Below are 24009 nucleotides of genomic sequence, written 5' to 3' on the forward strand. Positions count from 1 at the left end.
ATATAGTAGTTGCAGTCTGAAACATCTGGAGGACCACAAGTTGTCCACCCCTGAACTAAGCTATGGCTCACCCTTGTAAATCCTAGTATGGTCTTAAAACCGAATTTAGCTTCTTCAGGTCCACTTTTGACAGCCACTCTTCATGGCTATGGTCAATTTAATTAAATATCTTAATTCTCTCTATGACAAGTAGGGGAGGGGTGTGGAAAGGAGGCCTAGAAATAATTGCAGATAAATAGGTAGATATTGCAGAAGTGTGTGTGTGCATAAACAATGTGTCTCTGTGTATTCTGTGGATTGTATTTTATTTATTTATTACATTTCTATACTGCCCAAAGCTCTCCATCACTTACACCCACAATGGGACTTTGCCAATGGCTACCCAAGGACAGGGCAAGTGGGCAACTATTGCCCTCTCTGTCAAATTGTTCTACATATGCCACGTGCTTTATTTTCTCCCATATGAGTGAATGTCACCATTCACTTATATGGGATGAAGGAAAGGAGCATACACAAGGATATCGATTGGGTGAGAGCTAAAGCTTCCCCTTACCAATGTTAGAAGGGAGGGTTTGCTTTCTCCTTTCCTCAACTTTGTCCCACAGACTTCCGTGGGAGCACCTGAGAACTGAACAAGGACAGAGAGTAACAGCAGGTGACAACTTGAATGTAGTTTTCAACACTCCTTTGGATGGTCCTGCCTTGGAGAAATTTCCAAGGAATTTCATGGTAAGCGAAATAAGTAAGACTTTAGAGGCAGCACACAAAATATCAATGCAGAATGCTAGTTAAGGCTGTGCTGTGAGTGTCACCTTTCCTCACCAGCACTGGGATGATCTGTTGGAAAGTGGACTGTGTAAGAAAATCCCCAGGAAACAGGCAAAGTTGATCAGACCTGGCTGAATTTGGAGATTTCTATCACAGGAAAACACTGAAGACCTTTTAAGGAAAGCAAAAAAAGAGTTCAGATACTCTAGTGGCATTTCTCTGAGAAGGTTCTGCACATCCCTTTCTGAGGCACTGGAGGACACCTTCATCTATTTTGGCACACACATTACAGCTCCTTTGCTCCACCTTGTATTTTGTGAGCCAAATTATAGGACTATACAGGATACCTATCTACTTCTTCAAGATTATGTTCTTCTTGATGTTTAAACAAACCACTCCAGCACAAAATGGAAAAGAGATTCATTTTACGCAAAGAAAAAAAAAGGTTACTAACTTTCACTGAATTGCCCTAAGTATTTAGCCATGCTCCACATAAGGATTAGAACTAAGGTTTCAACCACTTCTTGTGTTATAAAAGAACAGTCTTACCATCCCACTTTTAAGTCTCTTTTAAGCTTCTCACAGAGATCAAATGGAGTTTGTTTGCCAAATCTCTATGTACAGAAACCTGTTCTGTATTTGACTTTTAAAAGTGTGTGTGTGTGTGTGTCTGTGTGCACACTAAGCTCTGTAAATCCGGTTAGCAGGATAAACCTCTGTAAATCGCCTCCCCCCTCAGATATCCTCACAGCAGCAGCAGCAGTTTTTCTTAACTTGATCCTATTTTCTTTGTGGTGTGGCTTCCAGGCCTGCAATTGAACAAAGTAAGTCAACCTGAGTAGCCACATCAGTCCCTCACATTGTCCTGCTGGTTGGCACATAATGTGGGGTGGCAGCGGCAGCAGCACGGTTGTGTGTTGGAGGATGAAGCAGTAAATAACACACAGACACAGAGCTTGGATACAACTTGGGCCTCTTTATTTATAATTAACTGGAGAAATCAACCCTCCCTGGATCTTCATGTGACTGTGCGGGAATTAATCATAACTCAGGCCATACTGCCTGTCCATATGGGCAAGCCACACTCAAAGCGAGCAGCCAGTTAACCCGGCTCCTTGCTTATCAGTCACTTATGTAAGTGTGGGGATACCGCCCTGTTCCACCCCCGCTCGCTGCCATAACAACAGTGAGTAGATGAAACAGGAGGGTCTCCAAAGGCATACCATATCCTGACACGTATGCCGCGGAGCCCCGCGGAGCAGGCCATCTGGATATGCCAATCACCCAAAACGGGTGCCAGTGTGCTTACCACCCTAGCTAAACTATGCAATTCCCACACATCCCTGCCAACAGATTAACCTATTTGTTCACCCTTCTAAAAACCTCCAGTATGGAGTAGGCAAAAAACCCGTAGGTAAAAATTCCTACTCAGCGCCCTCTCCAAAGAGAATGACTGGCTAATCCCATACTAGAAGCGGAGGGACGGTGGGGTCAGCAAACCCGAAAGAGGCTGAGAGGCTGGTGCGGGCTGCTTATATAGAGCAGCCCCACCTAGCCCCTTGCACGTGACCCGGGAGAAGCTAGAGCGTTTATTATAGCTCCTCCCCAAACGCAACGGCCGGCTTCCCGCCCAAACTTTCAGCTGGGCGGAGCCGGTTTTCTAGAAGTAACATCTTTAGGAATGGGGCCATGGGAGTGAATGTGAGCACTTAATGCAGCCTTCTGGTGTCAAACCACAATGGCTGCTATAACCCCGCACTCTCTTCAGCTGCTTCAGTCCAATTGGTTTCAATGGTTCAGCTGTGTCGAGGAATGCAGCTGAGATGGGTAACCTGAATGCACAACACTGTAAAAAACACCTTTAGAAATCATTAACGTTAGGATGGCCATATGGAAAGGAGGACGGGGCTCCTGTATCTTTAACAGTTGTGCAGAAAAGGGAATTTCAGTAGGTTGTCATCTGTATGCACGCAGCACCTGGTGAAATTCCCTCTTCCTCACAACAGTTAAAGCTGCAGGAGCCCTGCCCTCTTTTAAATCTGGTCATGCTAGGCAGGGCTCCTGCAGCTTTAACTGTTGTGAGGAAGAGGGAATTTCACCAGGTGCCGCGTGCATACAAATGACCCCTGCTGAAATTCCCTTTACTGTACAACTGTTAAAGATACAGGAGCCCTGTCCTCCTTTCCATATGGTCACCCTAGTTAACATTTCCTTGAATTCATGGTTACTGAGGCAAAGTTAGTTTACACACACACACACACACACACCTCCCACTCCCAGATTTACACCACAGGCACATCTCACTTTTCTCCATGAAAACTTTACATTTTAACCTTATACATGAGGAAGAGTGAAGTGTGCCCCTCCATCCTATTTTTAGACTGATAGCTTCATCCTACATACCCATTTCCCTCGAATTATCCCCATAGCATAAAGCTGTTGTTGTTGTTGTTGTTGTTGTTGTTGTTGTTGTTAGCTATCACACCCCAGGTGGCGGCACTCCTACAATCCTTTGCATACCAGGAAAAGGGTTTAAGGGGGAGAAATGTAAAAAATCATTAAAAAAATCAATGGATGGCCGATTCAAATTTGGTAAGCTTAAAGCCCTTCTTAATATCTATTACTGTACCAATTTTGATGTCTTTATCTTTAAAACCTACGCAGATGTAAGCATTTGTTTAATTTGTACTTTAAATATATCAAATCCTCCTCCTGCACCCCCAGTGGCTGCTCGGAGAACAACAAAAGATTCGCTCCTAAAGGGGTAGTAAAATACGTTGGTTCTTTTGGCTAAGAAGCACAATTAAAGCAGGATGCATGGGAGTGCTTCACAGTCAAAGCAGATTATAAGCTGGAAAACTTCAGAGTCCTTCGCACACAATTCGCAGTGATTGCACAGTACAATGCTGGTGTGATGAAGCTATGAGTAAGAGCCGAGCTACACAGGATGCTAAAATGCGTCTCTTTCAGTTGTGTGGACTTTATTTATTTTCTTTAAAACATTTCTTGACCCCCTTTTAAGGCAGAGGCCCTTGCAAGGTGGCTTACAACAATAAAATATATAAAAATAGTTAAAATAAATAAAAAAACAATAAAAACAGCAACAACGATGGCAATAGCAGCAGCAACAGTACTCATATCACGAGAAGGCCGCAGTTTTCAAGGCCTTCTTAAAAGCCTGCATGGATGGTGCATGGCGGACCTCCAATGGGAGTTTGTTCCAAAGGTGTGGGGCCACTGCAGAAAAGCCCTCTCCTGTGTGATTACCCACCTAATTGCTTTCACAGGTGGGCAAATGAGAAGGGCCTCTCTTTCTGATCTTAAACTATGGGCAGGCTGAGATGGGTGAAGGCAGTCCTTCAAGTAGGGTGACCATATGAAAAGGAGGACAGGGCTCCTGTATCTTTAACAGTTGCATTGAAAAGGGAATTTCAGCAGGTGTCATTTGTATATATGGAGAACCTGGTGAAATTCCGTCTTCATCACATCAGTTAAAGCTGCAGGAGCCCTACCCTCTTTTAAATCTGGTCGCTCTAGTATAGCTCCTGCACCTTTAACTGTTGTGATAAAGAGGGAATTTCACCAGATTTTCCATATATACAAATGACACCTGCTGAAATTCCCTTTTCTATGCAACTGTTAAAGATACAGGAGCCCTGCCCTCCTTTTCATATGGTCACCCTACTTCAAGTAACTTGGTTTCAAAAATTTGAATGGCTGAATGGTTTTAGTGTAAATAGCACCCACAGTGGGTGGGGTGGAGAGGAGATCAGGTTCAGGACTCAGGGTTTGTTTGTTTAACTCTTCTCACAGCCATAGTCCAGACAAAAATAAATAAATCACTCCTGCCTTCTATTTATATCACAAGGGAAGCGGCCATCCTCAGAAGAGTACACCCATGGTATTTCCAGATGAGATGCTGTTCTGGATGAACTTCTTAGTCAGAAGAAGGCAAGCCCTGAGCATTCACTTAGTCAGATTCTAAGTGGGCAACATCACCTGGAAGCAGGAAAATATTCTATAATTCTGCAGAGGGTCATATGGTGTAGTGGTTAGAGCATGTTTACCAGCCTCTAGCCCTCCGAGTGTTTTGGATTGCAACTTCCATCAGCCCAACTACCATGGCCCATGGTTGGGAATTATGAGAGTTGTAGTCCAATCCATCTGGAAGGCACCAGGTTGGAGAAGGGTTGGCTACAGTGTTAGACTAGGACTGGAGAGACCCCCTCAGCCATGCAGCTCAGTGGGTGACCTTGGGCCAGTCACCATCTCTTAACCTACCTTAGCTCACAAGCTTGTTCTGAAGGTAAAATGGGGTGGGGGCAGACCTTGTACACTCCCTTGGAAATAAAGGTAATCAATTTATTTATTCATTTATTACATTTTTATACCACCCAATAGCTGAAGCTCTCTGGGCGTTTCACAAAAATGGAGTTCTGCATTGTGAAGAATGGAATGGTCCAATTGTACTTCATGCAGAGAAAGAGCAGAATTACCTGCCCCAAGTTGACACATATTGGAAAGAGCCACAGCTAGCACAATGCATCAGGCAGAGGCATAGTGGGTAGCCCCATCTGCCGTGGTGGATTTAGGTAATTTTAGACTCAGGTTTAGATGGTCTCAGAGGCTCCCCTCTTTAAATGCTAACATGTTGCTTCAAGATGTACTTCAACCCTACTGATTTTGGGACCCTCCTTCTCTTTCTGCCAAGTGGAGCCCTGTACCACTGCCCCCTAAATCCTGCCCTGATGGCACCACTGCAAGGGTATATTCTTTGGGCTCACAGGAACCTAGGCCCATCAGTTGGGAACTACCCATATATACTTTTCAACTGCCAGAACGGCATTGGTTTCCACATACCATTTCTAGAACAGGTTGTAAAATTCACCCCTGAAGAAGATTCATTCACCTAATTGTTCATGGAAATGCAGCTAACGAACATAAAGTAGGCAATAACAGAAGGCCAGGTGTGTTTCTTGGCCAATATATGCTCTAACTTGGCTAAGCCAGGAAACAAGTTGCAGATGGATGAATATTTGAATGTGCCCAAAATGGGTATAGAGCAACTGAGAAGCATACAGCCACTGTCCATATGTAAGCCTATTGAAATAGCCATTTCAAAGAGATAATGGGATATAAATTGTGATTTGCCAAGCCTCATCGTTCCTGTGGTGGTATTATTTTGTGCCATTATGGGAGATGCATTAAGCATTTCAGGATGGTTCTGTCATCAATAAAGCTACCCTTTTGGACTCTGCAATCATTCTGACATCCAGAGGAAGCGAAACTACATGCGGATATAAAATAAAAGTGTCCAAAATGTATCTTATTATGTCTGCTGCATGTTCTAGGCCAGCTTTCCTCCAGATGTGTTCGACTATAAGTCACATCACCCCCAGCCAGCATGGCCCTTGCTGTCTGGGGATTGTGGGAGCTGTTGTCCAACTCATCTAGAGGGCACCAGGTTGGGGACGGCTGTTCCAGGCTTTCTCCCAAAAGACTTCCTATCATCTCCTATTTTTGTTGATGTTAACCGTCAGTAAATGTGACTTCCCAAGAAGAGTCACTACTCAATTACTGTCCTATTTTGCACATAGATTAAAGATAAATAATGAGTGCCTACTTTTATTTACAATTGCAGGCTGTTCAATATTCAGTGCTACCATATCAATATTGTCATATCAGTATATAGGTTGTTTTTTTTCCTTTTCAGTATTACCATGCATTTGTGATTATTTCACTTCTGGACAGGGATGTCGCGAGTGCCCGACTGAGTCCAGGGCCATTGCTAGACCAGGCTATATCCCGGGCTGATACCCGGGATCACCCCTGTGGGTCCAGATGATGCACAGGGGATCCCGGGATCAGGGAGGGATCAACCCTCCCTTGCCCAGAGATATAGCCTAACCCTTTCAGCCCAATTTTTCCTGCGGTCTTGGGCTGAGCCAGAGACCATGAGCGTGTGGCCCATTCCGCCGCTTTTCCCGGCTCCACGCAATTACTCGCACGTAGCCAGGAGAAGCCACGCATGGGGTGCAGCATTCCCCAGGAGCGAGGAAATCTATTTTTTTATTAAAAAAAAACCCTTACCTTTAGTTGTTCGTTCGCTCCTGCACAGCCGGCCCTTTAATTTTTTTTAAAAAATGGCGGACGCGATGGGTCTTTCCTTTAGCCTGTTACGTCTGACATATAGACAACGGCAACAGCCCGCCATAGTTGCATCGCGGGCTCTCCTCTCCTCTCCTCTCACCCAGATTTTAAGGTAGGTCTAGCAAAGGCCCAGGAGTCATAGAATCATAGAATAGCAGAGTTGGAAGAGGCCTATAAGGCCATCGAGTCCAGCCCCCTGCCAAATGCAGGAATCCACCTTAAAGCATCCCTGACAGATGGTTGTCCAGCTGCCTCTTGAATGCCTCTAGTGTGGGAGAGCCCATGACCTCCCTAAGTAATTGGTGTGACAACCTTTCAAGTATTTGAAGAGGGCTATCATGTCTCCCCTCATTCTTCTCTTCTCAAGGCTAAACATGACCAGTTCTTTCAGTCTCTCCTCATAGGGCTTTGTTTCCAGACCCCTGATCATCCTGGTTGCCCTCCTCTGAACATGCTCCAGCTTGTCTGTATCCTTCTTGAAGTGTGGTGCCCAGAACTGGATGCAATGCTCAGGATAAGGCCTAACCAGTGCTGAATAGAAGGGAACCAGTACCTCGCACAATTTGGAAGCTATACTTTTATTAGTGCAGCCCAAAATAGCATTTGCTTTTTTTGCAGCCACGTCACAGTGTTGGCTCATATTCAGCTTGTGGTCTACAACAATTCCAAGATCCTTCTTGTAATATTGTTGAGCCAAGTATCCCCATCTTGTAACTGTGCATTTGGTTTCTTTTTCCTAGCTGTAGAACTTGGCATTTATCCCTATTAAATTGCATTCTATTGTGTGCATCTCAGAGGAGGTATTCAAAAAATTCCACGACCTATACCCATCTGTCCAGTCCTACCCACTTCTCCCAATACGCCTTTGAAAGTGCCATCATGGGGTGCATGTTCTCCCACAACGACTCCTCCTTACTCCTGGGAAACTTCCCTTGTGTGTACCCTGTGAGGGACATTCTCAGAAGCTGGAAACGCCTCGATCATCCCTCCCCCCTCTCAAAAGGGCTGTAGGTGTAGATGAGCCCTCTGTCCCCTTCCTCTAAGACTCTGGGCTTCTCTCTATGTTTTTCATTCTGATCTTTGTGATCCTTCTCTCTCTCTCCATTTCTGCTCTTCTTCCTCTAGTTTTTATATCTTAAAAATAGCTTGTTCCCTCCTTTCTCCAACCACTCACAAGGGTAGTTTCTTGTTCACCTTTGCTCTGAATTCCTATCCCTGTCCTTCCTCTGACCTCCTGTTGAACCTGCTATTTTCCTTCTTTACAGACATTCTGATTACAAGAAAAACATTTTTTTGAACCTCATGATCTCATCTGGCCTTCTGTTGAACCTCCTGCCCACTTACATATTTGTTCTTCTGCAGACACTCTGACTCCATGGACCTTCCGCAAACCTTTGGCTTCCTGAACCAACTTTCTGATTCTAAAAATCTTTAACTGACTTTTTGACTGGCATGAGCCAGCATACATACCAACAACAACAACAGAGTTAACCCTTTAATATCCAAAAAACAACAACTATACACCAAAATGTCAGATAGTTCTTTTCTTTCATTGCAAGCGATTTGCACAATACGCAAATGAGGTTGCCCATATAAAGGGACTAGAATAGTCTCAAATGCAAGGTATGTTAAGTTATACGCCACTCTTTTGGACATGTTTTTGCTTCCAGAAAGTCTGGAACAATTTAAGACCTCCACCCCACCCAAGCTCTTGGGTCATTCTTAGCTCCATACTGTATTGGATTTGGTTTCACAAAAATGTCAAGGAGTCAGATGTGAACTTGCACAGAGTCATACGCAGTGTACTTATTTGGTAGAGCACTTGGCAACTGTTAGGAAATTAGAGTTGGTTCCCATAGCTATACTCACATACAGCGAAGGTCAACACCTTTTGTTACTAACATCAAAATTAGATCATGCACGGTACTTGTCAATACATTTTGTGCTTGGGTAGCTGATACGAATATTCCTTGTATGCTGTGAGGAATGCTCCTTCTCACAGAGAGGAAGCCCCCACTCCTTTCTCCTCCTTGGTGAAGGGAGGGAGGGAGGGAGGTGTGTGTGTGTGTGTGTGTGCGCGCCTTCTGATAATCCAATAGAATTCTGGGCAGATTGGCCTGTTATCTGTTCTTGTCCCAGGGGGGAAGTGCACCAACTGCTCAGATAAACAACCCCCTGGGATGATGTGTATTGCTTCAAGGGAACCAGAGAAGCTACATATTGGTGTCTTGAAATCTGTTTAGTGGGGTTCTGGCTGGATCAGGACTCAGGTTTACGGCACACATGCTATCTCAATAAATATTTCCATGGGTGTACGTCCTGGTTCTAGGGAGCAATTGCTTTAGGTTATTATCATACTGCTGAAGGGTAGGTGGAGAAAAAGATCCAAAGAAATTGAATGAACTGTACTGTAACTTAAAAACAAAACACAGAACACTGTAAATTTTCCATTTTTCAGTCGTAGTTTTAATTCAGATTTGTTTGTTTTTTACAGATCACCATATATTTCTAATGCATTGCTTCCAGTCTGGAAACAAGCAATTCTGAAGCTAGAACTCCAAAATCCAGGGAGGAACTCAGCTGAGAATTTTAAAAGCGTCCCTTACCTTTCTTTTATTTATATAGCACATTAATTATCATTAGATAGCAATCATTACAGCAGTAATGGCTGATACAGAGAGAAGAAGTATGTCATGAGGTTATGAAGGAGGTGAGATTTGAACCAGGGTCCTTCTCAATCACTACTTACTCTTGTAGCAGAGGCACAGAACCTGAGGCCTAGGGTTCAGGACTCCGTAAGTCTCAGTCATGCCCTCTGGGCTTCTCCAGAAGTCCCCATCTCCTTTCCCCCAACTACGGATCATTTGGGGGGTTCCCCAGCTTTTCTGCAGTTTCCACCCCCATTCATAAGGCTCAATTACTGCCAGTAACAGCTTTAAACTAAAATATGCTGGCATTTGGGGGAGGGGGGAGTTTGACCCTTTATTTTGGGCCACACCACAACTGGAAGGCAGCCCCTGAGAGCTCCTCTGAAATGGAGTTCAGCCTTCAGGGTGAAACAGGTTCAATACCCCATGGTGCATGGTAACCGTAATGGTAGAGACCACTAAAACCCCAAATCAGCCTACTGAGCAAGGTCATCAGTAAATTGAGAATCATGGATTCAAATGTCTACTTAAGCACCTGTTGTATGGTAAGACGTCTAGTCAGAGGGATAACGTTGTTGTGGCACAAACCTTTGTATACATGTCAGCAGCTAAAGTGAGTGATGGGCCTGGGCTTCAAGGCAGTCTTATAAAAGCCAATTGTAGACTCACCTGGGTTAAGGAAGACTATCTGATAAGCTAGTACCTCTTGTGGTCTGTTTGTCATGAGGCAGTGTGTCATAATTCTCGAAAAGAGCCCCACGGTTGCTTTTTAATCTTTAAGTTTTTATTGAAATTGCTTCCAAGAATTTAATTTAAAATACTACACTCAAGCAAATGACATCTTTATTTGGGACTAGCTGTACCCGGCCACGCGTTGCTGTGGCTCAGTGTGGTTAAATGGAAAAGAAATAAAAGACAAAGCGGACGTTTCTAATATGTTTAATTTCACAATGCTTGTGGATATACAATATTTTTTGTTGTTCCATTGTCTGTGTAGATATAGAGATTGTCTGGTTTGCCGACTCTAGAACACGCAACATATAATTGTCCATGTGAGAAGCAATCTGTGTCTAGATCTAAACCGCACAATTCTAAAGATTGGCCCTGAGCTTTGTTGTAGGACTTTTTTCTGTCTAAGCATGCAACGGATTGTACCCTAACATGATTTTTTTTTAAAAAAACTGAAGGATTAAAAAGCCTGGGAATATAAAAATAAAAAAGGCCTCACCTGGCACTAAAAAGACCATAACGCAGGTGCCAGACTCACCTCTTTGGGGAGGACATACCACGACTGATGTACCACCATCAAAAAGGCCCTCACTTTTTAAAAATGCACCCCCCCCCGTGGAATAGGTCACATTTATTCCCAATCTATAGCTGGAAAAACCGAGGCAGTGACTTTGCCCCTAGCCTCATCCTAAGTCCCTATCCAGAGGAGTTTATCTGCTGGTCCTGGCTGATAGTTCCAGAGTATCACATTACTGTTGGCTGTGAGAAGCCAACCTGTCCATAACACTTTCCCTAGGAAAAGCAAAAAGTGTGTGTCTTTGTTTTTAAATTCCTTTTGTTTTGTTTTTTGCTCCTCCCTCCAAACCGGATTCCTGCTTCCCGGTCATCTGCTTCCACAACAGTGTCGACGGACTTGTATGTGACTCCCTCGCTTTGAATGTTAGACTGAATAATATTGTTAAGTTCATAGACGTTTTTGTTCTTGGGCGCAAGAATAGCTCATTCACTCAGCCAATCATGATTCTTATAATTGGTTTGAATATTGGGAAATACTTTTTCAACCAATTCTTCTTTTGACGTCACTAAATTGCAGAAGTTATGAGGCAATGAAATTCGTCCTGAGGTCAGATCAACCGGCACCTTTCCATTCCCAATTTCCAGCAATTGACGTGAGAATATCTCAGCTGATCGATCGTTTTGCAGCTGGACACGCATATTTGTAGTTAATTTTAACGTCTTGATGTGTCGCCATAAAGTAGAGTATTTCAGGCAAGCATTTATTTCATCCGCTGGTGTTGATCTAGGAATTACAGGTAATGTTTGCCTGAAATCTCCTGCAAGCAATATTATTGCGTTCCCAAATGGTCTGATGCTTCCTCTCAAATCTTGCAATGATCGATGAAGAGCCTCGAGGGATTTTTTGTGTGCCATTGTGCATTCTTCCCAAACAATAAGTTTGCATTTTTGCAATACTTTTCCCATGCCGGTTGCTTTGGAAATGTTGCACATGGGAGTTTCAACGAACTGCATATTCAATGGCAATTTCAAAGCGGAATGAGCAGTTCTTCCACCTTGTAGCAATGTTGCAGCTATTCCGGATGACGCAAGAGCTAAGGCTATCTCATTTTGGGATCGAATGGTTGCCAGAATCAATCTAATTAGGAACGTTTTACCTCCTGGTGCATCTAAGAAGAAGATTTTTCCAACCCCGTTATTTACAGTTTGCATTATTTGATCGTAAATGTGATTTTGCTCAAGTGTTAGCTTAGGAATATTTGATTGCACATACGACAAAAGATCACCCATGTTGTAATTTTGTTCACGACGCAATTCTACATCGAACAAAGCAGGAGCAGATCGATTCGGTGATGGCATTCCCAATTGATTGAGAACTTTGTTCGCGATTTCTAAGCACAAATCTTCAATCATTATCAACGCTTCGTTGTAGATTTCTGCTGTGAAATCCATGTTCATATTTGAATTTTCGTTGTGTATTCGACGGAAAACACTGAATCCACATTCACCATGCATGATAGATGGAAAATGCTCTAAGCGATATCCTTGAGCATTAGTATCCAACACAGTTACAGGAAACGATGGGTAAAAATTTAAAAACTAACGAAATATTTCAATTGAAACGCAGAAAATTGGAAACATTGAAATGGAATCGTACAATATGTAGTATAGCATGTGTTGCTTTTACGTCCAACAGATGGCGATGTTTTTCAAAAAAAGAATGTTTTTACCTGTCACAGGTGTGGTGAGGAGGTTAGTGGGTTTTGGCCCCTCTGCTAGGCCGGAATCTCCTGGCAGTTACCTTTCTTCAGAACTTGGAACTTCCATAGAAGGCCACTGTTCCGAGAAACATCGCTAGATGACGCCAAATAGGAGCAAACATGGAAATAGGAGAGAAGGCAGAGGCAGTGGATTGGCCTACTGGTTGGTGATGTCACAATGACTTCTCTCCTATTTGCATAAGTGGCTTGGAGGAGGCCTCTGGGCTTTTATATATCCTATTTCTTTGATTCTAAGACACACTTTTGTCCCCATCTATAATATAGTTACATAAAAACACACGCGTATTCGAATGCAACGTTGTGTCAAAATTTCAAAGCAATCGGTGAAGAACTTTCGGAGATTTTAGATTAGGAACAAACAAACATTTACATTTTTATTTATATAGATATGTGAAGTTTCAGCGTGAGAAATTACCTGGAAAAATCTGATTGTCTGCATAGATCAACCCATGTTCTCATTCATTCTCTCTCTCTCTCTCTCTCTCTCTCTCTCTCTCTCTCTCTCTGTGTGTGTGTGTGTGTGTGTGTGTGGCTTACATTGGCTTGTGGGGGAAAGGGTAATCCTAACCTTACTTTATTTCTTCATTTATTTTGCTAGTCACACTGGGACACAAAAAGCAACGTCAATAACATGGGGGAGGAGGGAAAAGAAGAAATCAAATTTTTAATAAAAGTTATATAAAGAAAAATCTATGGAGGTTTTTCCATCCCTCGTACCTGTATAAGGCTGATAATGAAAGGAAAAAAGCACTATGCTCTCTTTCGAATCCAGGCTCCATTCTTCCTTATCTATATTCATGGGTTTTCAGGGGCCCAGCAGTTACATGTCAAAATGATGAGTCTCAACCTTGTTTCAGGATAAAGCATCAATCTGCCGGTGCATACTGTGTCTGACCTGATAGAATTTAAGAGGTACTGTAGGCTCTAAGATCCCTCTACAGAATGTAATTTTTGAACTCGGTCCTCAGTGATGGACAAGATATTCTATCAACACTGCTTCTTTGAATTCAGGAAAGAGCTGTCCCAGGAGTATATCTTGACGGTTTTGCCAATCTATATTTGCGTGGATGCTAACAGTCTTACAACTGATTTTGTTCTCTATTTAGCATGTATCTCTACTACTCTCTGTCCTCCTCCCTTTTACTTTACTTTCCAGAAGTATATTATTTCTCTGTTGTGTGAACTGATCCATCTCCCCCCACCCTCTTGGTGGTTTGTAAAGGTTGCCTTCTAATGCAAATATAGCAAACTAAAATGTATATGTCAGAGCCAATCAGGAGGGAACTACATTAGAGAAATGTTTTGAGGATGCCAACAAGAAAGGCATCCCTGTGTCAAATTCTACCCCTTGCCCTATAAAATGGAATAAAGTCAGGAACTCATCTTGTTTTGCTTTTCGTCAGCTGTAGCAGCACAGCCAGTGATGACAAACTAGACAGAGAAATGAAAACAACATCACAGCACAAGGTAAGTTACAGGAGAAGAGGAGACAGAACTTGACACAGGGATGCCATTTTCAATGGCATCTCTGTGTTTCTTGTAACATGTAGCTCTGCCCTTTCTCTTGCCTTTACTGCTCACAAATCTATATTGGAAGATCACTATCCACTAAACATGGGAATTACCAGGAAAATCACAATACTAGTTTCCCAGAGAAATGCAATTTATTGGTTGTGCAATAAATTAATAGGGCAAAATCAGCTATAGCTTCACACTTCCAGAGGCCACGTCCCCTAAACGCACAGTGTGAAGAATTCAGGTGAGGGATGAACGATGCGGACTCAGCTGGAGCTTCAAGGAACTGGCTGAGTCCCAAGCCTGCTTCACTCCTACTCCCCTTCTCCAATCAGAAGGCAAGGGAGGAGCAAAGCGCCTTGAAGCAGCGTCAGTCGCTCCCAGCCTGTCCCTTCTCACAGGGGGGAGGGGCCTCAGCTGAGGTGAGAAACATACGGATTTTGTAAAAACTATTCCGTTTGCATTTCGCAGATTGTCAGATGCCTTTCAGTCCATCATCTGCTCATTGACAAAATCAAATTGTTTCCAATTTTCCAAATTGATGAAATTCACATTTATGCAAAATTGCAATTGTGCAAATGCAAAAATCCCCCCCCCCCACACACGTTCAAATCCTCCCCCCACCAAATGTGCATTTTCATGCCTTAGACTATGGGGGAAATGTGCACTTTCAGGTGGCATTTTTAATTTTACGTATTTTTCAATGACTAAAATTTCCATGAAATTCTGGGAAGTTTTCTTTAAAAAGTAAGCAAGTCTGTGGAATCTGTGTGACTGGGGAAAAGCAAATCTGCTACAGAATCCACAGGCCAGATTCATCAAAATCTGAAGTTGTTTGATTCCATTGCAGGGTTTTCCAACATCCTTACCTATCTGTGGTAGCCTGGTGGGCCGGAGCCTCACCATACCGAATGTAATGCAAAAAGATTGCTGTTTGCCTGCTGCTTTAAACTCAGTCATCCCATCTCCTGATCACAGCAGGCAGAGAGGGGAGTTTTAAGCCTCTCCACCCTGTATGTTGAGATGTGGGTGGGTGGCAGGAGCAGTGCATATGTGTGCGTGTGAGACCCTCAACCCACCATCCAGCACTGAATGTGGTCCCCAGGGCCAAAAGGGTTGGCAACCCCTACTGTAAAATAATTTATCCTGTTCCTTGGGTGAAAAAGGACCAGTAGGAGGGAGTCCTGCAAGGTGTCTACAATATTGACCAGAGGCTATGGCCAGTAATGAAGCAAAGGCCATACAAAGCACCATCAGGGGCAATTGGAACTGGAGTCAGTCCAAGAAGAAACTGTGAGCCAAACTACACATGATGCTAATTGCATCATGTGTAGCAGAGGCTTTTCTCTTCTTTTTCTCTGCTGTAACAGCACACAGCCCAGAATCAGATCTGGACCACCACACTCTGGGAGGGGAAGGTTGAACCTCCCCCCCATGATTCCCTGCCCCTGAAATCCCCCCATGAAAGGGTTATGAAAAGAAAAAGTTTCTATTGGCACCAAAAAGTCTCCCATCAGCCCTGGCCAACATAACCAATGGTAAGGGGGCAATGGGAAATGTAGACTGGGGGCCTTCCTAGACGAGGCCTTAGCGGCTTTGTGGGCCGGTTTCCCTGCTGTGCGTCCAGATGACGCACAGGGGAATCTGGCGCCAGGCCACACTGAGGCCTTCTCTAACACGCCATAAGCGAAGTCGCTTATGGCATGCCTTTTTCACAGCCCCGGCTTCAGGCCGGGGCTGCGAAACGTCTAAGAAGGTCCGTGGTTTTTTACGGCTACTCGCTTACTCGCGAGTAGCTGCAAAAAGCCACAGACCTGGCACAGCGCTCATACGAGCACTGTGCCCATCGTGCCGGGGGGGGTTTGATCCGTGGGGGAGATGGGGGAGGGAAGGCCGGACCAGCAGGAGAGGGGATGGCGGAGGGCGACGAACGGGAGACGGCGAGGGGGGGGCGGAGGGCGACGAACGGGAGACGGTGAGGGGATGGCAGAAGGCGACGACCGGGAGATGGTGAGGGGGGGCGGAGGGTGACGAACGGGAGACGGCGAGGGAGGGCGGATGGGGGGGCTTAAATAAAAAAAAAACCTTACCTTCTCCGGCGGCTTCGGGCCCCACATGGCCCCATTAAAAAAAAAAACATGGCCGACGCTGCAGGGCTTGCGTCGTCCCTACGCGTCGGCCGTCTAGGAGGCTGGGCAGCGCACTTTAAAGTTAGCGCGCCGTCGCCCCGCCTCCCTGCCGGCTTATCCCGGCAGGTCTAGCAAAGCCCTAAAACATCTGGAGAGATGCATATTGCCCACCCTTGGACTACAGTATGCTCTATGTCAAGCTGCCTTTGAAAGAAAATGTTATTATTTATTACATGTATATACCATCCCAGTCTCATAGCTAAAGCTGTCTCAGTGGTTTACAAAGATTAAAAACATTGAACATTTAAAAACTAGTATACAAAATTAAAAGCATAAAAACAGACTACATACCAACTATCCAGGAGTCAGTTAAAAAGCTGATCATATGCTGTTAAATGCCTGGGAGAACAGAAAAGTCTTGACCTGGCACCAAAAAGATAACAATGTTGGTGCCAGGCAATCCTTGTTGGGGAGATGGTTCCATTGTTGGGGGGGGGTACCACTGACAAGCCCTCACCCTTGTTGCTGTCCTCCAAGCTTCCCTCAGAGTAGGCACTCAGAGGAAGACCTTAGATGTTGAGTGAGTAGCCAGACTCCAATCTATTGTACCAACTCATTGACCTCATTGACTGTCAACCATAGGTGTACACAGCACATTTCATTATGATGTGCACCCAGGATTTTTTTAAAAAAGGCAACATTTATTGAATACTCAATCATAAAGGACATTATTTTTATTCGTTTATTTATTAAAAACCCTAAATACTGCTGCTTACTCCACATTTGACTTGCCTGACCACGGGAGGTCTGTTGCAGGTGGGGGAGGGGAATGAGGAGATGCTCCTCAAGCCCCAGCATTGGTGGGGCTTTATGGTGACACTGGATGGAGGAGGGGATTACAAGGCAATATTAGCCTTTGGGGGCCTCCTCCTGGCTTCTTTGGCAGAGTAGTTCCCGACAGAGCATTCCGGAGGGCAGCGAGAGGACTGTTCCCACTGCATCTGAATCCCTCCCTCGATCCCTACTCAATGGCCCCCTCAGTTTGGTACTTATTGCTTGAGACATTAGGGTGTGCCTGGACACTCCCGGCACACCCCTTGCACATGCCTATGCTGTCAACTTTATCAGCTACCAATCTGTTCTTGAAACCAGTTCAACATGCTGGTGTTTTTGTTTATTTGTTTGTTGTTGTTGTTGTTTAAAAAAGCCCAAAGTGCCCCCAGTTAAGCATCTAAGGGTTTTTGTTTAAAGCAGCCAGAATAATTGAAGGAGCCCTTATTTCAAATTTGCCTACTTGTGCAAAAAACAAAAACAAAAACAAAACACCCTTGAAATTTTTGACAACAGAGCTGGCTACTACAGCTCTTTATGCTTTAAATGACAAACTAGGACTCTGGGGACACCATTGCACATAGCACACAACAGCATTTCTTTACCACTGTGTTTGTAATGACTGACACTTAACATTGTCATAACTGCACTAAATATTGCATCAGAACAAAAGAATATCTTAGAACTAGGGAACCCATACAGGCTGTTAAAAATTCCAAGTGGGTTCCCAGAACTAGATGGCTGATGAACTGGTAGATGCAAAGACACATTGAAGAAAGCAGACAAGGTTATCGAAGTTTTTCACTAAAACACTTCCACTGATCTTCATAAAGTATTCATGTTGCATGTCATTAACTCTTAACCTAGTCTATCAGTTGCGAAATTCAGTGTTTGCGTACAGGAAATCAAGGCATGACCGGTTTTTTATTCATAATATAAATCTGAAGATGCACCATCCTTCTTAAGATGACACAGTGATTAAAAAAGTAAAGGACTGTAAAGATTACTGGGACTTTGAAGAGAAGAATGGCTTTCTTACAGGGTGTGCAGCCCCATTGTCCCCAATTATGCATCTGAGGGTTTTTGTTTTTGCCCATCTCTAAGGACAAAAGCTGAAGGACAGTTTTAAATGAAAGACTAGGAATATAAACAACAACAAAAAAAAACATGATCTGGACAGATCCATCATTATTGTGCCATGTGAGCAGTGACAAAGAGCGACTTAATGCCTGCCAATAAAAGATTGAAAAACATAAAGGGCCCATGATAACAATGCAAAACAGCAGAAGAAGAATGAAAGTAGAGTGAACACAGGGAGGGAAATGATCATCATTCCATGTATTCCAAAATAGCAAACAGAATTCTCAATATAAGACACATTGGCTTGGAACCAGACTTAATCATAATTCAAGTAGACCCATGGAAATAAATTGGTTTATTTTTTAGCATGACTAGGTCCCACTGATTTCAATGGCTCTGCTCTGAGTATGTCTAAGGTTGAATCCAACCCATTATTCCTGCCATTTTAAGTACATCCGTAGACATTGCCACCTCATTTTGCCTAAAGCAAATAGTCTGAGGGAAATTTAGGCCCAAACTATACATTGTATATGTGTGTTTTTGTTTGTTTCTTTTTAAACACCTTAAAAAGTATGCTTAAACTGGCTACTTTCATTTTAAAGAGAGAGAAAAACAGCCATGGGGTTCTGCTGTGGAACATACATCCAATCTGGATTGGACCCACACCAGTTTCCTGCTGAAGTAGAATGACCATATGGAAAGGAGGACAGGGCTCCTGTATCTTTTCGAGTTGTATAGAAAAGTGAATTTCAGCAGGTGCCATTTGTATGCATGCAGCACCTGGTAAAATTCCCTCTTCATCACAACAGTTAAAGCTGCAGGAGCCCTGCCCTCTTTTGTATCTGGTCATTCTAATTTTAAAATGTTATTGAAGAAAATGTTAAATTTAAAATGTTATTGATATTTAAAATGTTATTGAAGAAAATTATTAATAGGGAAAAGTTTTTAAAAGCTGAATAGGTGCACACACATGTCACACACATGCAGAAAATAACATAAGCAACTGAGTAATAAAATAGTCAGGGATAAATGCATTCAACTAACCTAACTAGACTATGGCCCTTTCTACACCTAAGGGTTATCCCAGGAAAATGGAGGGATCATCCCTGTCTGCTCCCGGGTTCACTTGTGTGTCATTTGCATGCACAGGGATGATCCCGGGATGATCCCGGGGAAAAAGGCAGGTGTAGAAATGGCCTATGTTATCCAAGCAATGTCTTACTATTACAACTCCATTTCTCTCTCTCAACCAGTTCTCCAATTCCAGAATTCAGACTTTCTTTCTTCTAAGTTCACCTTCCTTCCTTCTCTCTTCTTCTTCTCTCTGGCCTTAGCTAGACTTAAGATTTATCGTCCCTTCCTGCTCCCAGGATTCCTTGTGTGTCATTTACATGAACAGGGATGATTCCGGGACGATCCCGGGATAAACCTTAGGTCTAGCTAAGGCCTAAGTCTTTCCCTGTCCCTGACTTAGTCTTTTTATCTTAAAAGTAATTGTTTTTCCTCCTCAACTATAACCAATCAGGAGGATAGTTTCTTTGCCCTAAATTCCCTTCTCTACACTCTTTCCTACCTCCATTGGAGCCTCCTGCAAAGGTTCCTCCTGCCCCACTACTTCCACTGCAGACATGCTGGCTCCATAACTAACTAAACTTCTGACAAGAGCTGCCTGCAAACCTTTGGGTTCCAGAGCAGACATCCTGGCTCCCAAGCCAATACAATTTTTGACTGATACTGACCAGCAGGCACACTTGCTGGGCACTTCCGGAATGAAATCTCTTGCAACTGCTAGGACTTTGGCTCCAGTGTTGCAGCAGGTTCCCATAGCACGGCCTGGTCCAGTTTTCTTAGATGAGTTTCAGTTGGTACAGCTCGGGGATGTTGACACAAGGTGCTTGGACAGGTTTGTGCAACCACCTCTTGTCCCTCCTTGCCCCTCTTGGCTAATAAAAAAAACAGCAGGGAGGGAACAGCTGGCTGGGCCAGGGAGGTAATTAATCCCTCCTTTAGAGAGGGAGTGGTCCTGAGCTGACTAAAAGACCACTCCTGAGGAAATCCTTTCTGGAACCAGATGTTCTTAACACTTTTAGGCCAGTGGCAAATGTTCCTTCCTTGGACAAGGTCCCTGAGCAGTTGGTGGCCAACTAGCTCCACACACACTTGGATGAGACCAAGGAGCTGGGAGCAGAGGTCACTGCATTGCAGTGATTTTGCCCCTACATGGTGGATGGCCCCAGAAGTTGGTTCTTGGGGAATATTGCTTAGCCCCCATGGACTCTTCCGAATAGGGTGCCTCAGGGAATCGGTTTTTGTTCCCCCATGCTATTTAACTTCTACATGAAACCACTGAGTGGGATCACCTAGAGTTTTGGAGTATGTTGCTATCAGTATGCTGATGACGCACAACTCTACTTCTCTTTTTCGTCCTCATTAAGTGAGGGTGCAGATGTGCTAAATCAGTGCCTGACTGATAATGGATTGGATGAGGGCTGATAAACTGAAACTCAATCCAGACAAAACTCATATGCTGTTAGTTGGTGGTACTCTTGATCAGATGTTTAATTGTTCTGGATTGAGTTGCACTCCCCTTGTAGGAGTAGGTTCATAGTTTGGGGGTTCTCCTGTAGCCATCTTTATCTCTTGAGGCTCAGATGGCCTCAGTGGTTCAGTGTGCCTACTACCAGATTCAGCTGATGACCCAGCTATGCCCCTATTTGGACAGGGACAACCAGGTTTCAGTCATCTGTGCTCTGCAAATATCCATCCTAGATTACTGCAATGCATAAAATGTGTGGCTGCCCTTGAAGACTGATCAGAAGCTGCAGCTTCTGCAAAATGTGGCAGCCAGATTAATAACTGGGACCAGAAAATCTGAGCACATAAAACCAATTCTGGACTGCTTGCATTGGCAGTCTGCATGCTTCCAAGCCTGATTCGAGGTGCTAGTTTTAACCTATAAAGCCTTACATGGAACTCCTCTCCCAACCTGAATGTACCTGGACACTGTGTAATCTCCAGTTTATGAGTCAGAAAGCAAGATGTGACTCCATATACATCTATAGCTTACCTTCCATCTATGTTCCTTATTTACAAATCTAACTGCATACATATTCAAGGTCTCTTGCCGTGCAATCATATAAATGTCTTCAATCGGGATTAGTTTCCTGTTAGAAGAACCCTGCAACCAGTCTTCCATAGTTACAGTCTCTGTAATCACAATTTAGCAATCACTTGGTAGTAACAACTTCGCTATTGTGCAGGGATCAGACAATAAAAAAAATGCCTATGGAATTAAATATGAAAACCTGCTCTATGATCCAGTCTGGTGGGGACCTACCCTACAAAATACTTGTCTTAATGGCTAATTTGACTCTCAGCAACTGCTTAGACTGTTACTCATTGTTTTGCCTGCCTTCTTGTTCCCTGTTAATTCTCAGTGCACATACACTGCTTTACTGCTTACGATTTCTGGGCTGATCATTTTACACACAAACACACACACACCACCACCTCACAAACACAACTTCTCTCTCTCCCCCCCTCCCTCCCTCTCTCACTCCATCTGGTTTACTCACTGCACATTCAGATATTCTCCATCTAGATAAACTGATCTCCCAGTTCCAATCTTGGTGTCTGAATGGGGGTCTTTAACCTGTCATTCCTGTCTTGTCCTTTTGGTTCATTCACTGGTGCACTGAGATATTACTCACAATGGCTTGACACTCAGCCAGTGCTGGTCTTGCCTGGCTGTCTGCATTCTTATCCTGCCCTGACTCCACTCTCCTATAAATACTGTAAAGAGCAGAAACTTCATGTGGCTGGTGTGTGAAAAGGTGCTGAATAAAATTCAAAACATGAAGTCAGTAATAATGAGGTTTTGACAGTGCTACGGATAGTCTCTGTGCTTGAGAAATGATTATAAACAGATTCTCCCTTGGAAGAAATAAAGCATTTTATTTCGACCTCGGTTGCATATGAGCAGTGCTAAAAATAACTTCGATTAAATGTTCCATTGAAAGGAAAATGAATCAAGGAGTAATTATATTACCTTAAGAAAAAAGTCAAGAATCTCCATCTGTGGATGCATGGGTGATTGTATTTCATTTTGATTGCACTAAAGAAGAGTTAAGTTCGTTATTAGGTGCCCAAAATTCATCTAGTGGTTAAATTTAAAACCACTAAGTAATCCAATGGTCAAGTTTGTGAGAGTGAAAGATCTGAAAGTCACAATGTCTAGCAAAAGAAGGCAGTAATAGGAATGGAATATTCCTATAGGAATGAAAGGCTGCTACTTTCAAACATTATTTCCTCTGCAAAAGAATGCAATTTACCACGGACAGAAACTATTTTGGTGTCTTCGAGATTCTGAGGACATTTCTTACAGCCTGGTGCCATTACAGGCTTCAGTTGCAGCATTCCAAGCAGAGGCAACTCAAGTGAGGTGAAACTAGAGCTGTGCATAAGTGACCTCTCAAAATTCTCCAAGGGAGACAATTTCACCAAATTTCTCCAGAGGGAGGAGAAATTCTCCAACAATTTCTCACAGGTAGGCATCACCATTGACAAGTGTTGTAGAACAGCAGCTTCTTCTTCTTCTTCTTCTTCTTCTTCTTCTTCTTCTTCTTCTTCTTCTTCTTCTTCTTCTTCCTCCAATCATGGAACAGCTGATTGATTAACAAGCTGTAAACAAGGTGAGGAAAACAATTTTATCTTGGTATATTTATCATTTACTTATATAGTACAATTAGTGTACATTGTACTTTATAGTAAACAACCCCCTGCCCCCGAGGATTATGTTTCATTTCCTTTCTTTTGCATTGCAAGTGTTACTGGGAGAGTATTTTGTGCATCTCCAAATAAAATCATGTGGGTAGGCATCATCAGTTCTGACTCCATAATAATGTCACTGAAGGCAATTTAATAAACAAACATTTTATTATTATTATTATTATTATTATTATTATTATTATTATTATTATTTATTACCCGCCCCTCCCTCTGGATTGAGGTGGAGAACAACACTAAATACAATATAATATATAAAATTAGTTAAAAGAATATATAAAACCAATACAATATTAAAATAACAATCACAGCATCTTAAAATTCTTAGGTTTAAAATTCAACACAGAAGTAGCACAAGATTGCTGGAAAAAGTTATTTTTTAAAATCACTTTTGACAATAGATTGGATCTAGATTTGAGCTGGATCAAGCGTGTTGGTGCAAATGTACTTGCCCCCTCCTTTCTATGGCCCTATGAAAATGCTCCTGACAGAGTCAGGGGACCCTGATGAATTGGGTGGACTCCGAGATGGCAGGGGAAGGTGACCCCTGAAAATTGGGCAGAGGAATCTTCTGCGAGAACAGCCCTTCCTCTCACAGAAGGTCTCTTCCTCTCGCAACCCCCCAGTTTACAAAAACAGTGCCTCAGCTTGCCCTCATTTTGAATGAGACACTAAAGAGGGTCTGAAAATATTGAGTAGGAATATGTTTAAGCCTCCTGCTGGCTGCTCCTATGACTTAAGCAATGCAAGACTTGGATGAAATGCAGATCCATACATCTCCTTGCCTTCGGTGAGCAATGAGAGGGGGGAAGTATCATGTATTTTATTTGCTTGTCTGATGCTGATCCCTGCCATTCAACAGAAAAACAAGCGGCATCAATAGGTATAAATGCCTTGTTCCACTCTTCTGACCTACACTGCAATGTTAACATAGATTAACAACTCACTATCTAAGAGGATTATTACAGTTTCCCCCAAACAGGTAATTAATTCCCTGCAGGAACTAATGAAGCCATGTTTTGCCATAATCATGTTAGTTTTCTCACTGTTTGAAAGTCAGCATTAAATATTACATAA

This window comes from Elgaria multicarinata, chromosome 7 (assembly GCF_023053635.1).
Source record: "Elgaria multicarinata webbii isolate HBS135686 ecotype San Diego chromosome 7, rElgMul1.1.pri, whole genome shotgun sequence".
Taxonomy (NCBI): domain Eukaryota; kingdom Metazoa; phylum Chordata; class Lepidosauria; order Squamata; family Anguidae; genus Elgaria; species Elgaria multicarinata.